This window comes from Dendrobates tinctorius, unplaced genomic scaffold (assembly GCF_039654945.1).
Source record: "Dendrobates tinctorius isolate UK_male_01 unplaced genomic scaffold, ASM3965494v1 ptg000107l, whole genome shotgun sequence".
NCBI lineage: Eukaryota > Metazoa > Chordata > Amphibia > Anura > Dendrobatidae > Dendrobates > Dendrobates tinctorius.
This window is the reverse complement of record NW_027361775.1, coordinates 46,017,982-46,034,816: the sequence shown is the minus strand read 5'-3', so window position 1 is coordinate 46,034,816 and position 16,835 is coordinate 46,017,982. Positions and strand designations below refer to the sequence as shown.

The 16,835-nt window shown below is 40.6% G+C and overlaps 1 long non-coding RNA gene across 1 annotated transcript in view; it reads right to left on the bottom strand.

Annotated features, from left to right (window-relative positions):
- Nucleotides 1–6,829: 6,829 nt before the first annotated feature.
- LOC141100787 (uncharacterized) overlaps nt 6,830–16,835 on the bottom strand; it is a 31,311-nt gene continuing 21,305 nt past the window's right edge. Inside the window, exons 2-3 of the long non-coding RNA XR_012234777.1 lie at nt 8,196–8,327; nt 6,830–7,631 (exon numbers count right to left, since the gene is read on the bottom strand). This is a non-coding gene — a long non-coding RNA (uncharacterized lncRNA). The remainder of the gene's footprint in view (nt 7,632–8,195; nt 8,328–16,835) is intronic.

Below are 16,835 nucleotides of genomic sequence, written 5' to 3'. Positions count from 1 at the left end.
TTCAGTTGAAAAGGAACGCTAACATCGGTGGACACTGAACCGGGCCATGAGTTTGAGACCCCTAGTATAGGTCAATACAATTATAGTGACATATAACAATATACAAATATATATGTTTTTATTTTATGTTCTGAGAGCCATACTTTTTTTATTTTTTGTTAAAGAGCTGTATGAGGGCTTATGCTTAAAAAAAACCCAAAAACAGTAGTATATATTGGTATCATTTTTGAATACAAAAAACATTTGGATCACTTTTTATTTATTTTTTTGTGAGGGCAAGATGAACAAAAATGGCAATTTGGGCATTGTTTTATCTATTTTTCTTTTGCGGCGTTCAAAGTGTGGGGTAAATAATGATGTAGTACCTGTCAATATGTAATGCCATTGGAGACTTCAACATGCATTCTCATGATTGCTTTAATCATACTCAGCACTATATTAGCAGTGCTGCATAATACTCTAGACTGTCAGTCCTTGTAATGTGCAATCATCGTGACACACTGTACATACACATACACATTGTGGAGAACTAAGTGACTTGTGCTCATGATAAATAGATCTGTCATATAGCAATAAGGTGTTAAAGGTTTTTTTTTCTCATGACACAAGCTCATATTCAAATACACTTTAAGGCGCAGGAATATAATCTGCCCCAAAAATCAACTGTCTAATATTAGTTTCCCCTTGTGCCAACAAACAGCTCTGAAGGCATAGACTGAGCAAGACCTCTGAAGGAATCCAGTGGTATCTGGAACTAAGTGATTAGTGGCAGATCCTTCAAGTCGTACAAGTTGGAAGACTTGGCCTCCATGTTTTGCATTTTTTTAAGCACTTCCAACTGCTGCGTGACTGTGAAAATGACGCATGTTTTCCTGGTAGTACATTGCTCAGAGCATCACACTGCATCCTCCTGCTTCCTACAGTACATCCTAATTTCTTTCCTTCCCAAAGGTAAGTAAAACACATATCAAACCAAAGATATGATTGAAGGCACTTTTGGTGGTTGTTTAATGGGCTCCTGAAATATTTGCAGTTATGTGACAAGCTGCTATGCTGTGTGTGTGTATTCTGACCCTTAAAATCATAGCAACCTTTTTAAGCAATGTGTATTACAGTAGCTCCTCTGTGGGATCAAACCAGATGATCAAGCCTTTACTCCCAGTGAACATCTATGAGCTTGTGGAGTCCATGACAGAAGCATGGAAGAGGACATCATCGCATGAAGATGGGAGGCACTAGATCTGGACCTGTGACACCCATTGGACTGGACCGCCCCTCCAAGTGAGTATAATTAACTTGTTTTTCTTATTTTTCAGGTTACATTGGGGGCTTATCTACAGCATTAAGGCTTTTTTCTTTTTCATTACTTGGGAAACCTCTCTACGCCATAAAAAAATCATTCTGTTAGAGATACCCTTTAAAAGCAATAATGCCCATTAGTTACCTATTGCCATTGCCTACGAGTCCCACCTCAAAAACAACCCATTACCAGTGACTGTAAAACTGTACTGGTTGAACTATGAGCTGACTTAGAAATTCAGGATCCTTTGTACATTATAAATCATTGTAACGTAATAAAGAGGTCTCCCACATAACCCCCTTGTCTTTCTTAATTGAACAGGGCTACCATGGTGTAATTGGAAAATGTGGAATGTGCTATAATTTCTTTTAGAATCGATACTCTTATCTGTCCCAAATTCATGCTTTTAAATCTTCTGTTAATAAGACCAAGGTTGGGGTCAGAGCGCCTGTAAAAGTTGCAGCATTAGTCTTTTTCTTTACTTAGGAAACAACATAAGAAATCAACAATTGTTGTGGCTGAATAGCAGTAGCTCATTTACGTCCGTCCGGTGTTTATGCACATTGCTTTTTAGAGGTGAATGTGATGAGCGATCTATATCCACTATTTGGTTAAGGAAGCCAAAGATCTACAGAGTGATTAAGATTTACAGAAATAAATCTTTGCAGTTGGCATGCACTATGCAGCCAACATTAGAGGCAATATTTTAAGCAGGAAATTTCAGGTAACACCTAAGAATATATAGCATCCTTCAAATTCACTTCTAGTTTTGGACAGTATCACTTATTTCCTGTGTTCAAATCCAGTAAGAAAATGCACAACGAATTGCATTTATGCGTTCAAAATGTACATGGCTGCACTAACTATTTTTATCACTAGGTAATTTATTGTAGCATAAGGAAACAGCTAGACGTGCTCCATATTGATCTGCAGGGGAAAATGCATAAAAAAAGAAATCAGAAGTGCTACTTATAGTAACCCATCAAATTACAATTAGCCTGTAAAAAAATTGACTGGCTGCTATTAGAGATGAGCAGATCACTTTGAGGCACTCCGGTCAATGGTCCAGGTCAGTAGTCTTTGGCCTTGGACAAGACCTATGCAAATTTTTTCCAGGCTGGAGAGATGTCACCCTTGTGACACTAATCATAAACCGAGCTTAGGATTCCAGAAGGTAAAGAAATTCACAAAGCACCTATCCAGGGTCAGAGGCTACTCATTTGGAACATGAACCAGGGTCAAGCTCCTCTCTGGTTGCTATGGGTATTTCTTCCAATTTTCCTTTCATTAATTATAAAGACTCCCTTCCCTACAGGGCATGCATTATTTGCTGATAGTTGATCAGGATCCCACAGCTTTTAGGAAAATTGATGCCGTGTGTGTGCTGCTTATGCTGCTCTTTCTATAACTGCCATAGACTTCAGTGAATAAGGCTGAATGTAAGCATGCAATACCTGTCTCATGCAATAAAATGCAATTTAATTATTTAAAAATCATACAATGTGATTTTCTGATTTTTATTTTTACATTCCATCTATGATAAAAAGTAAAGACCTCCCCATTGGGAAAACTGCCAATATTGGCAGCATATCATATACTTATTTTCCTCACTGTATTTATATATATATATATATATATATATATATCAAACAGATAGGAAGGCAGCACTCCAAATTGCAGACTGTGAAAAAAGTGGAGTTTATTCAGATCCACATAGCATGGAAACGTTTTGTCTCACAATGAGACTTTATGGCTCCGTGACTGTAGCTGTTCAATAGCCTGACGTTGAATGTACGTCAAGTTATCATATTTCCATTTGGATGACAATTTTTTAAAATCCTCACTCACCAATCTGGTGAAGATCTCAACATTAGGACTAAAGGTACTGTCACACTTAGCGATGTACCAGCGATCCCGACCAGCGATATGACACGGTCAGGATCGCTGGTACATCGCTAAGTGGTCGCTAGTGAGCTGCCACACAGGCAGATCTCACCAGCGACATCGCTGGGGACGGGTTGTCGCTACTTACCTGTCAGACGAGGCGATCCTGCGTCCTCCCGCCCGGCTCCACGCTCGTCGCTCGTCTCTTCACAGGAAGCGCCGCAGGAAGCTGGCGACGAGAAACAGTCCAGCCTGTTCTCGCACGATCAGCGATAATCAGCGGGGGAGCGGGTTGTAGGTAAGTATCAGACACAGCGATAACGCTAGCAATATCGCTATAACGTCACAAGTTATAGCGATATTGCTAGCGATATCGCTTAGTGTGACAGTACCTTTAGAGACAAGGGGTGAATCTAGTCGATCTAGGCAAAGCAGAAGGAGGAAACCTACTTGTATGTGGTGGATCTTGTTCCTCAAGGAGGCCCTCCAAATCACGAAGCGTCTGTCTCTCAACTTCAGTCATAGACTCAGATGTTTGTTTCTTGTGAAGTTTCCTCAAAACCAATTTGCGCAAAAAGAGGTGAAGGACAGGTCCTTCAGGGCTGTGAAATAATTGAAATGGTTACTAGGTACAAAGGTCAGGCCCTTTCCCAGGACCCTCCAATTGTGAAACCATAAGTATTTGAGAAGAAAGACTGACCACCTGGAGTCCACCCTGAGGACCGGCCTGGGATGTCTTAGCCCTGGACGTCTTGCTTTTAATCAACTGTCTAGTCATAATCCTTTTGTTAAACGGCTCCGAAGTTGTGTCACCCCCAAATGAATTTTTTGTTGTTGGTATTGGTTCCTCCTCAAAGGTGGATCTGTTGGAGCTCGTAGAGGCGGATCTGGAACGTGAATGTGATCTGTTCCTATGTTGGGAACGAGAACGTCCCGACAGATTCCGCCATCTATACACCCTGGACATTTGTTTGTCCTCAATGTCCCTTTTGAATTTCTTGGCTATAGACGTTTGAATGTCAGTGGCCCATTTTTGTAATTCAACATCAACCTCCTCGTTAAACTTTTTAAGGGCATCACATGACATATGTTTACGTAGAGTAGCCTGTAGATCATCAATTTCAGCTTCAATTGTTACCAATGATTCATGATTCATTTGTTTTAATAAGGACATGAACCCCTTTGAACATGTGTTAGCCATCTTTATCCAATTATTCTTGAATTCCTCATCCAAAATCGGGAAGGAAGGGAAAACCTGTATGCAAAGGCCTCCGGGGATGAGGTCCTTCTCTAAGTACTTATCCAGGAATTCATGATTCCACCAAATGCGGGTTTGTTTATGTAGTAATTCTTTAAAGCGATAAATTACCTCCTGCAGGTCTTTATTAGACCCCTCAGCACCCTTATCTGGATTATCCTGGAAAACATTATTGATTTGTGCACGCCAAGTGCTATCACGTGCACGAAAGTCTATAATTAGAATGGGAAAAGCTGTGAAAAACACAGAAAAACTTAGCAAAACATCAAATCCCAAATACATAATGAAAAAGCTGGAATGTGACATACAATCATGTCACTATATCCAGACTAATTGCACCAGCTCCAAAAAACTGAAAAGTATACGAGAAAACTGGAGCCAAATAATGTCATCAAAATAGTTAAAAAATATAAATTTTATTAGTAATTAATAGAAAAACACATAATGAATACCAGTGATAATTGCAAAAGCAACCACCCCCAACCACTCCAATCCCTCCCAAACTAACCCATATAAAAGTGGAAGAAAGGGTTAAATATTGTAGCCCAAGAGTTAAATAGCCTATCACATAATCAGGTATAAAAGTCAATGGCCGTAATTTATGGGTTCCCCAGTGGGGATTCTACTGCACACTATCCCATGGCTGTAGACATAATAAAGTGCAGGTATCGATCAATAAAACATGTAAGCTTACCAAGGGGGGTTATGGAGAGGGGAGTCCAGAGATCTAAAGCGCCCCGACATGCGTTTCGCGGCAGCAGAGTGCCGCTTTCTCAAGGGGATATTCATGGAGTCTAAACAGGACTTTGAAATAACCCCATGAGCCCTGTCACATGCTGTTAAGTGGCCAGTGGCAAGTATCGCTGGCGGGGCATGCGCACTGCTTTCGCAATGTCCTATGTATATGAGGTATCGTACCTACTGCACGTGCGCAGACCGGGATTTACCAATAACTATAAATATAATTTGTTACCCATTTCCCAGTATGAAAATGTAAAACTTGGGGCTAACACACAATCTTGGTGGTAAAAGTGTAAATTATTTTATCTTCATTGCTCAGTGGTATAAAAGTTGGTGACACTGCACCCCTAGATTAATTTATTGAGAGGTTTAGTTTGTAAAATAAGGTCATTTTTGGGGGGTTCTGCTGTTCTGGCACCTCTGGGGCTCTGCCAATGTAACATGGCACCCTGAAGCAAGTGCAGCAAAATCTGTACTGTAATATGGTGTTTCTTCTGTTCTGAGCTTTGCACTGTGCCTCAAAAGTAGCTTTCGACAACATATGTGGCATCGGTGAACTCAGGAGAAGTTGCGCAACTAATTTCGGGTCAATTTTCTCCTGCTAACCTTGTAAAAATACAAAATCTGAAAAAAATTTTTGTGGGGAGAAACGTGATTTTTCACGGCTTAATGTTATAAACTTCTGTGAAGCACCTGGGGGTTCAAGGTGTTCAGTACACATCTCGATTAGTTTTTAAAGGGGTCTAGTTTCCAAAATGGTGTCACTTGTGGGGGGTTTGCACTGTTTAGGCACATCAGGAGCTCTCCAAATATGACATGGCATCCACTAATTATGCCAGCAAATTTTACATTCAAAAAATGAAATGGCGCTCCTTCCTTTCCCAGCCCTGCCGTGCACCTAAACAGTTGTTTTCCTCCACATAGTCAGGAGAAATTGCACAACAAATTCTATGGAGCAATTTCTCTTGTTATCCTTATGAAAATGTAAAATTTGGAGCCAAAAAAGATTTATCTGAGGTAAATGTGATTTTTTTTTATTTTCACAGCCTAATGTTATAAACTTCTGTGAAGCACCAGTGGGTTCAAGGTGCTCAATACACTTCTACATACATTCCCTAAGGGACCTAGTTTCCCAAATGGTGTCACTTGGTGGTTTCCACTGTTTATGCCAGCAAATTTTACATTCAAAAATTGAAATGCCGCTGCTTCCCTTCCGAGCCCTGTCGTGTGCTCGAATAGTGGCTTTCCCCCACATATGCGGTATTGGCATGCTCAGGAGAAATTGCACAACAAATTGTATGTTTCTTTTTTCTCCTGTTACCCTTGTGAAACTAAAAAAATTAGGTCTAAAGGAAATGTTTTGTGAAAGTGAAGAAAATGTTTATTTTTTCCTTCCACATTCCAAAAATTCCTGTGAAGCACCTGAAGGCTTAATAAACCTCATGAACGTGGATTTGTGCACCTTGAGGGGTGAAGTTTTTCGAATGATGTCACTTTTAGGTATTTTCTGTCATATAGGCCCCTCAAAGTCACTTCAAATGTGAGGCGGTCCCTAAAAAATGGTTTTGCAAATTTTTTTGTGAAAATTAGAAATTGCTGGTCAACTTTTAACATTTATAACTTCCTAGCAAAAACAACTAGACATGTGGGAAATGTGATTTATTAACTATTTTGTGCGATATGACTGATTTAAAGGCATAAACACTAAAAGTTTGAGAATTGCGAAACTTTCAAAATTTTCACAAAATTTCTTTTTTTTCACAGATAAACACAAGTCATATCAAAGAAGTTTTACCACTATCAAGAATTACAATATGTCACAAGAAAACAATCTCAGAATAAGTGGGAATCATTGAAGCATTACAGAGTTATGATCTCATAAAGTGACAGTGGTTAGAATTGTAAAAACTGGCCTGGCCAGGAAGGTGAAAACAGGCTTCAAGTCAAAGGAGTTAGGCTAGGTTAACATTGCGTCCCTTCAACGCATAGCTTTAACGCTATTACGCCATCGCGTTATGCTATACCGCTAGCGCAGATGCTTTATCTGCGCTAGCAGTGACGGACCCCCGAACGCTGCAGCCCGCGTCCAAGGGTCCATCACAGAATGATGGTACATCGGTAGCGCATGCCGATTTATGGCATATGCTAGCGATGTGCTCCTAATAGAAGTGAATGGCAGCGTTAACGCATTATGCCTCGGTATAGTGCAATCCGGTAAACGGACTGCCTGAACGCAATGTGAACCCAGCCTTAATGAAAACTGACTGCCAAAAGTTTTGCATATTGTTGATCACAACATAGAGAGTAATCCATTGCTTACAATGCCATAGTTTAGTATTTTGTAGCATAACCTCTTGCTTTAATCACTGCAACATGCCGGTGGGGTATTGAAGCCACAAGGGTATTCAGGACATCCTGAGGGATCTTGCTCCATTCCATTAGCAAAATCTGCAAAAAAAATCATCTTTATTGCTATGTTTATGGGCCCCAATTCATCTCCCTAACTTATCCCAAAGGTGCTCTTTCGGGCTTAAATCAGGTGATTGGCCTGGCCATTGAAACAGGTGAACATTTTTCTTTGCTAACCAATTTTTGACTAAATTAGTTGTGTGGTTAGTTTCATTGTCTAGATGGAATTCCCAGCCACTGCCTAATATGGTTTTACCATGTGGCAGCATTACATTTCCCAGTATATCCTTGTACATGGCAGCATTCATATTTTCATCAATTCTATGCAGAGGGCCAATGGCAGATGCAGAAAAGCAGTCCCAAACCATGACATTGAAATTTACCATGTTTCACTGTAGGCGTTTGTCACCTTACATCATTACGTTTTCCAATTTGGCGGTGTATATAGTGCTTGCCATCACTACCAAAGATATTGAACTTGGATTCATCTGACCACAACATATTAGACCAATCTGTCTCTTTCCATTAGCTGTGTTTTTGTCATACTCCTCTTGACTGGATCACGTGCATTCAACTCTACTGCACCACAGCTTAGCTACTCACTTTGTACCCATATTCTTCATCCATTTTGTGTAAAATCTGTACAGCACTTTTATGGACATAAGATACTGACTTTTCCTTTGGAGGAAGTTTTCCGTGGTTGTCCACTTCTAGGTTTGTCAGCTGCTCCATAACCTTAATAATAATAATAATCTTTAGTTATATAGCTCCAACATATTCCACAGCGCTTTACAGTTTAACAGTTTCAAAACACAAGTCATAAGTAACAACTTTAACAGTACAATAATTAAAGCAAAATAAGACGACCCTGCTCGTGAGAGCTTACAATATACAATGAGGTGGGGGAGATACAAAGTACAGGTGTGTATTTACAATGGTGTATACAATAATGGTCCAGCCATCTTGAGGGAGTGAGGGATGGATGGAGATAGCGAATGGGCTACTCATGCACACTTACACATAGAATGATTTTCATTAGTGAACGTGATAGGCCGCTCTGAACAAATGTGTTTTGAGGGAGCGCCTAAAACTATGCAAATTGTGGATAGTCCTAATTTCTTGGGGTAGAGCACTCCATTCTTTTTCTTTCTTTATTATACGTGACACTTGACCACTGAGAGCAGTTGAATTCCATAGTTGCCTCTTTTGGGCTTTTGCCTGGCTTCACTGTTAAAACAATAAGCTTCCTGACATCTGGTGATAAATTTAGCTTTGTCTATGCCATGTTTTAACCGAAAAACACAAACAAAAAAAAAAATGAAACTTTTAGGCAAAATTCAAGTACCCATGACAAAGCACGCAAAACATTTGGCCCAGCAAATGTTGAAAACTGGCACATAAAGGGATAAAACAAAGTCATACACAATTTTCATCCATATGGCTAACAACCAGTTGGTTCTGGTTTACTAAAATCCCCAGGAAAATGGCATCACAACAACCAGACAGAAATAATCACACTTAAAAAAAAGCCAATGTACATATGTTTATATGCATATATATATATTTGTTCTGCTCCATAACGCCGTAATTCTGTTGTTTTGAACACCAAGTCAGAAACCATGCACGCGAGATCGCCGACTGGTGTCAGCTGACTCTTACAGCTGACACTCGGAGCTCTGTGCCTGTAGCAGTGACGTCAATTTAATCCCTTAAATACTGCCATTGCTAGTAATTGTAGCATCTAGCAGGCATGCAGAGAGCGCGAGCCTCATCTGCACTCTGATAGGCGCTGCATCGTGATCGCTGGGGCCCGATTGTTGCCATGGTGACCCGAAGTCATCATGATAGCATCTGGTTCACCAGGCACTAGTAAGTTAGTTAGATCATGCGCAGTGTATGATCTAAGTAAGGCCAGGGTCATACTTGCGAGTGCAATGTGAGAAACATTGCACTGCAATGCATTAGAACTGTTAGCCCTGAGAACACAAGTTAGGCCAGGGTCACACTTGCGAGTGCAATGTGAGAAACTCACGCGAGTCTCTCGCCTCAATACCCAGCACTGCTGCCGGCACTCGGGACTGGAGAGTGTGGCTCGATGCATTTCTATGCAGCTGAATGCTCCGATCATCACTGGGGAACCCACAAAAATTGTGTTGACGAAAAGTAGATATGTGGGAATTGGGAAATGCTATTTATTAACTTTTTTGTGTGACAAAACTCTGATTTAAAAGGCATAAAAATTTAAAGTTTGAAAATTTAAAATCATATTGAAGAATTTTTTCCACTATCATGAAGTACAATATGTCAAAAAAACTGTCTCAGAATCAGTGGGATCTCGAAGGGTTCCAGAGTTATTACCTAATAAAGGGACAGTTTTCAGAATTGTAAAATTTGGCTTGGTCATGAAGGTGCCTTGGGAGGTAAAGGGGTTAAACTTGAGAAAAGCCTATTAAGTAATTTAGGTGAGGCTGTAGGTGGGGTGTATAGACATAAACTGTCTGTAGGAGAGAGGGGGGAGAGGAAAAAATTTAAGCTTGACATGCTGAGACATATATCATAAGCCGTTGCAAATTAATATAGCTGGTGGGTGCCGTACCTGCTGGTGATTTTAGCCGAAGTGAGGAAGAAGGAGGGGTATTTCCAGCACGACTATTCAGTTGAAATAAAATTTCTTTGTATTGGAATATTTTAAAAACCAATCGTAAAATTAAGAGGGAGACTCTCTGCCTTACGCATTTCTGGCACACCTCAGTGCCCTTTGTCATAGGATATAGTGCAAGATAAATAGACAAGTATATATATAGCAAGGAACCAATCACAAGCATAGCAATTAATGACATTAAGAAAACAGCTGAACAAATATAGCAGGAATCTCTCATTTCAAAGCATGTCAAAATTACATAAATTTGTTCTTTATGTTACCGCATAATGTTAACATGTATCTTTCAGTGTAATAAATGTAATAAAGGTCATTCCTATAGTTCATGCCATGTGGGTGTTCGGTATCTACTGTAAGGTAAAAATGCAAAAAGCTTCTCGCAGCGCTAATTGTTTCTTCTAGTCACCACCCCTTGGTGACTGATTAACCCTTTCTATGCCAAAAAATGAGAAATTTGATAAATCTCTCTTGTGCAGAGAAATAAAATGTTTGGTGGCTCGAGAAAAACCTGAATTATTACTATTTATGTTAGCTACACACGTGGTCAAAATTTTTGGTACCCCTCGTTTAATGACAGAAAAACTCACAGGTGACAAAAATAACTTGAATCTGACAAAAGTAATAACAAATCAAAAATCTATGAAAATGAACGTCAGAAATTGCTTTTCAACCATACTTCCACAGAAATTGTAAAAAAAAATAAATCTCATGAAATAGGTCTGGACAGAAATGATGGTACCCTAAACTTAATATTTTGTTGCACAACCTTTTGAGTCAATCACTGCAATCAAAATATTCCTGTAACTGTCAATGAGAGTTCTGCACCTCTCGACAGGTATTTTGGCCCACTCCTCAAGAACAAACTGCTCCAGTTGTCTCGTGTTTGAAGTTTGCCTTTTCCAGATGGCATATTTCAACTCTTTCCCAAGATGCTCAATAGGATTTAGGTCAGGGCTCATAGAAGGCCACTTCAGAATAGTCCAATGTTTTCTCTTAGCCATTCTTGGGTGTTTTTAGCTGTGTGTTTGAGTCATTATCCTGTTGCAAGACTGATGACCTGCAACTGAGACCAAGCTTTCTGACACTGGGCAGCACATTTCTCTCTAGAATCCCTTGATAATCTTGAGATTTCATTGTACCCTGCACAGATTCTAGAAACCCTATGCCAGGTGCAGCAAAGCAGCGCCAGAACATAACAGAGCCTCCTCCATGTTTCACTGTAGGGACAGAGTGATTTTCTTGATATGCTTAATTTTTCCATATGTAAAAATAGAGCTGATGTGCCTTGCCAAAAAGTTCCATTTTTGTCTCATTTGCCCATAGGACTTTCTCCCAGAAGCTTTGTGGCTGGTCAACATGAAGTTTGGCAAATTCCAGTCTGGCTTTTTTGTGATTTTTTTTCAAGAATAGTGTCCTCCTTGGTCCTCTCCCATGAAGTCCACTTTGGCTTATACAGTTGACAGATGGTGCGATCAGATACAGATGTTCCTTGAGTTTGAAGTTCACCTTTAATCTGTTTAGAAGTTTTTCTGGGCTCTTTTGTTACCATTTGTATTATCCGTCTCTTTGATTTGTCATCAATTTTCCTCCTGCGACCACGTCCAGGGAGGTTGGCTACAGTCCCATGGAGCTTAAATTTCTGAAAAATATGTGCAACTGTAGTCACAGGAACATCAAGCTGCTTGGAGATGGTCTTATAACTTTTACCTTTAACATGTTTGTCTATAATTTTCTTTCTAAGCTCCTGAGACAACTCTTTCTTTCGCTTCCTCTGGTCCATGTTGAGTGTGATATATGGAGCGCCCCGTGAGGCCTGGGGATACTCGCTACCGGGCCCGTCGACTTCCATGGGGGACGGTGTCACGGCGGCGGCGACCCGGTCCGTGGCCCAGAGGCATCCAGTAATAAAATAGGGGAAAGTTGTGTGGTAAAAATGAAAATAAAGTTATTAGATGGTGAAATACGTGACACCACCTGTGGTATTCTAGTCAGAGTTGACCAGCGCTGCGGTGTTGCTTCTCTGGGATGGATGTTGGGCGCAGCTATGATGTTGTAGCCCTCCACAGGTAGGGCTGTAGTCCCAGGGCAAAGATGTTAAATAAATAGTGAAAATGGCTGTAAACATTGGGGTGCAGATAAATGAGAGAAAGACAGAGAGGTGCAGTTTCTTTACCTTTTACTGGTAATAGGTTGCAGTCCGGAATACCACATACAGGTGATGGAATGAGTCTGCCTCGCCTGGAGGCATTCATGGGATCAACCTTGCCAGGTGGGGATTTAGGACCTTCCTTTCTGCGCTTTGTGTGTGGGTCTCCGCTGTATATAACTATGCTGCAACCCTCTATTCGTGATGGTTTCACTAACCTGTACGGCTGTCAGCGTGAGCCTATTCCACGGGTACCGTTCTCTTCACCGTCGGCCCCGGGCTCCTTATCCGCTGATGTGCCCTCAGGTGTTCAATGTGCACAGGAACTTACAATCCCCTGTACTTTCAGATTCGGCTATCAGGGCGTACAGTTCCTGTCAGCCTAGGACTCTGATGTCCCTTTTCTCTTTATTAGCGCTTCACTCAGGGGTCTGCTATATGCAGTATTTTAGCTTCCCTAGAGTCTCTCAGTCTCTGCTCTTGTCCTTTCCCTCTTAACAAATCAGCTCTTCCTATTGAGCTCCTCACCGATCAGCTCCCTGTCTTGAACTGACAGGATCTTCCAGAAAGATCCTTTTACCTCACATCCTCACGTTTAACTGACATTATCATTTCTCCTCACAACTCACAGCTGTTTCGTTTCCATAGCAACTCCCTCAGCTGACTTCTAGCTGACTCACCAACCCCCTCTGCTGACCAAAATTTATAAGGCATCTCCCTTTTCTGACCTGCAGCAGGAAATTGTGATTTTTAATCTATGCTTCCTGGCATGGGGGTCCCTTTCTGCCTCCAAGCATGACTTCACCTCTTTGAGGGAGGCGATGTCACCTTGACAACCGGACTCTGGGGTGTCACATTTACACCATGTCACCAAACAGCACAGTGCGTATCTGTAGCCCTCTATACAGGTCCACTCACTGATTCCAAGATTGTAGACACCTGTGATGCTAATTAGTGGACAAACCTTGATTTAACACGTCCCTTTTGTCATATTATTTTCAGGGGAACCATCATTTTTGCCCAGGCCTATTTCATGAGTATTATTTTTTTAAAAATTATGTAGAAGCATGGTTGAAAAGAGCAATGCCTGACTTTCATTTGTTCATTTTCATAAATTTTTGATTTATTATTACTTTTGTCAGTTATATCTGTCACCATTGTGGGTTTTTATGTCATTAAGGGCTGCATCAGACGGCCGTATAACTCGTGCGAGAATCGCATCGCACGGCATGAACTGGCCCGGCACCTCTCCTGACCTAAGCCAGGCAGCATGATGGATTACTATGCAGCTGTCATACTTAGGTCAGGAGAGCCGACAGCCAGTACAAGTTTTATGATGCAATTCTCGCACGAGAAATACGGCAGTTTGTCTCTGCCCTAACTGAGGGGTACAAACAATTTTTACTACGATTGTATATGCTCTAAAATTCTTTTCTTAATTTTTCATGTGGTATAACCTACATAGCGAATGTTGCATGCCTGGCATTCTATGCAAAATATAACATGATCTGAATCACAATTAATAAATGATTTTATTTTATAAATGGTATTGGGATTCGAAGAAAAAGAAGTTCTCTTATTGTCTGCAGATTTGCAGACATTGCATCTGTTGCCAGAACATTTGTAAAAACTTGTTACTGTTATCCACGATGTGGCAGTTTTCACTTGATGAACCATGCTGGGAGACGGTATATTTCCTAGCATGCAGCCTCTCCTAGCCACTACTCTGCATGCATTTTGAAAAATTGTACTTAAGGATTTATCCTGATTGACTACAGGGAGATATTGGAGTATTATCTGCCTATTTGTATTATACTGACTGCTGTAAGCAGTAGAAAAAGCGACCTGTGTATTAGGAAGAGCATTTAAATTTTTGTTGTCAGAATATAGTAAATCAGCACGTGGGATTTTGGAAACATTCCTAAGTGCATGTTTTATACTGGCTTTTTTGTATCCCCTATCAAGCAGCCTAATGGCAGTGCTAATGGCACTGCTTTCGTTGTGAAAACTTTCCTCGCTGGAGAAAATTCTTCTTGCTCTGGTGAGCTCGCTTCTAGGAATAGCATGAACGCATTTTCTTCCAATCACAATACCATCTTTAAAATAAAATCATTTATGAATTGTGATTCAGATCACGTTATATAGTGCATAGAATGTCAGGCATGCAGCATTCGCTATGTAGGTTATACCACAAGGAAAATTAAGAAAAGAATTTCAGAGCATATAACTAACATAAATAGTCATAATTCAGGTTATTCTGGAGCCACCAAACATTTTATTTATGTGCACAAGGGAGATTTATCAAATTTCTCATATTTTTTTCAGCATAGAAAGGGTTAATCAGTCACCAAGAGGTGGTGACTGGAGGAAACAATTAGCGCTGTGAGAAGCTTTTTGGATTTTGACCTTAGGCTGGAGTCACACTAACCTGCGCAAAATACGGTCAGTATTTTACATGCGTAATACGGATGACAGACCCCTAAACAGTGCTCCGTATGTCATCCGTAATCAAGGTGTGGTCGCTTATTTTGCGCATGTGAGCATCCGTATGTAATCCGTATGGCATCCGTATGGTGAGATTTTCTCGCAGGCTTGCAAAATGGACATATAATGGAGCCCTATGACAGTTTTAATAAAGAAATGAAAGAATAGATATAGACACATAGAATGCATATATATATATATATATATGTATTCTATGTGTCTATATCTATTCTTTCTTTCTTTATTAAAACTGTCAGTGTGAGTTTACTGTATAGCGCACTGAATTGCCGGCTTTGCTGAAAGACACCGGGTGCGTATTTCTCACAAGTCACATGTGTGGTCCGTGTGTAATCCGTATTTTTTGCGCACCCATAGACTTGCATTGGCGTACTACGGCAGCATGCTGCGATTGGCACGGAGCCTAGAATACGGATGAGAAATATACGGCTGGTGCGAGGGACCCCATAGAGAATCATTGGTCCGTGTGTAATGCGTGCTTTTAGCGCCTCTCTCTCGGCCGTATTCCTCGCCAGTGTGACCCCGGCCTTAGATACCGAACACCCACATGGCATGAACTATAGGAATCACCTTTTTTACATTTATTACATTGAAAGATACATGTGAAAATTATGCGGTAGCCTAAAATACAAATTTATGTAATTTTGACATGCTTTGAAAGTAGAGATTCCTGCTATATGTGTTCAGCTGCTGTTTTCCTAATGTCATTAATTACTATGCTTGTGATTGGCTCCTTGCTATATATATACTTGTCTATTTATCTTGCACTCTATCCTATGCCTAAGGGTGCAGAGGTGTGCCAGAAATGCGTAAGGCAGAGAGTCTCTCTCTTAATTTTACGATTGGTTTTTAAAATGTTTCAATAAAAAGAAATTTTATTTAAACTGGATGGATGTGCTGGAAATACCCCTCCTTCTTCCTGTCTTTAAACTGTATATACCGTGAGGTAGGGCAGAAAGTCAAGAGCTCCCTGCTCTATCACTCTCCGTTCTGTAGGCTACAGGTCAACTTAGGTCAGCAGTCTACAGAATGGCAAGGGTATGCACAGGACATCAGGTTCTGGGGGAGTTGGTGTGACTACATCACTCTGTCTCTCTGTCTGTGCCAGAACGCTGACTGTGTCGGTGTGCACTTGTCAGAATCCATGTTACATGTTTGTGAGGCAATTCACTTGGGGACTCAGGGTGTTCTGGTCATTTGCTGAAGTTCCCTTACATCAACTATGATTAGGGTGCATCACCGTAGTTATAAACTTGGTTTCCTAGGTAAAGGTCACACTCACATGTGTTTTCCAACCCCCATGCTGAACCCCTAGCTATGTCTATCTGTGACTATCCCCTGACTAAATTTTTTGAATCCAATATTATCTTTGTACCTGCCAGTTCTTAGAAGGCTTCACAACTTTTCACAGAAAAAAGCAGCCATACTTACCAATAACAGGTCACAATACTAATGCACTGTAGGATGCAACAAGCAGTTTACATGTAGCACCAGATGCAAGATACTGATGACTTAACCACTCACACATCTACCATCCATAGATGTGGTAGTTGCTTAGTATTACAAATGCATATTAATAAGAATTCTATAAGGTGCCAGTTACACAGGTACTGTATATTTAGTGCATTATATCAGCTTGCAGCCTATTTGTCAGGCCCATACTATCAGGTCAGGCAAGTTGGATAGCACTCTATAAGTGCACCTCACAGAGACAGACACCCCGGGTTCCCTCCACCAACACTAGATGTTCTGGTCGAGTCCTGAAAAAATGAAAACAACACATGAGGCATCGGTTAATTTTTGCCGAATTACACAAGCTCGTAATCCACAAAAAGCAGTTGTCCTTACCTACCCCAGGTCACAATACTGATCCACTGCATTATATGTGTGACTTGTGCCTAATATTATCCATGTGCATTTAATTTAGTAGGTAGTC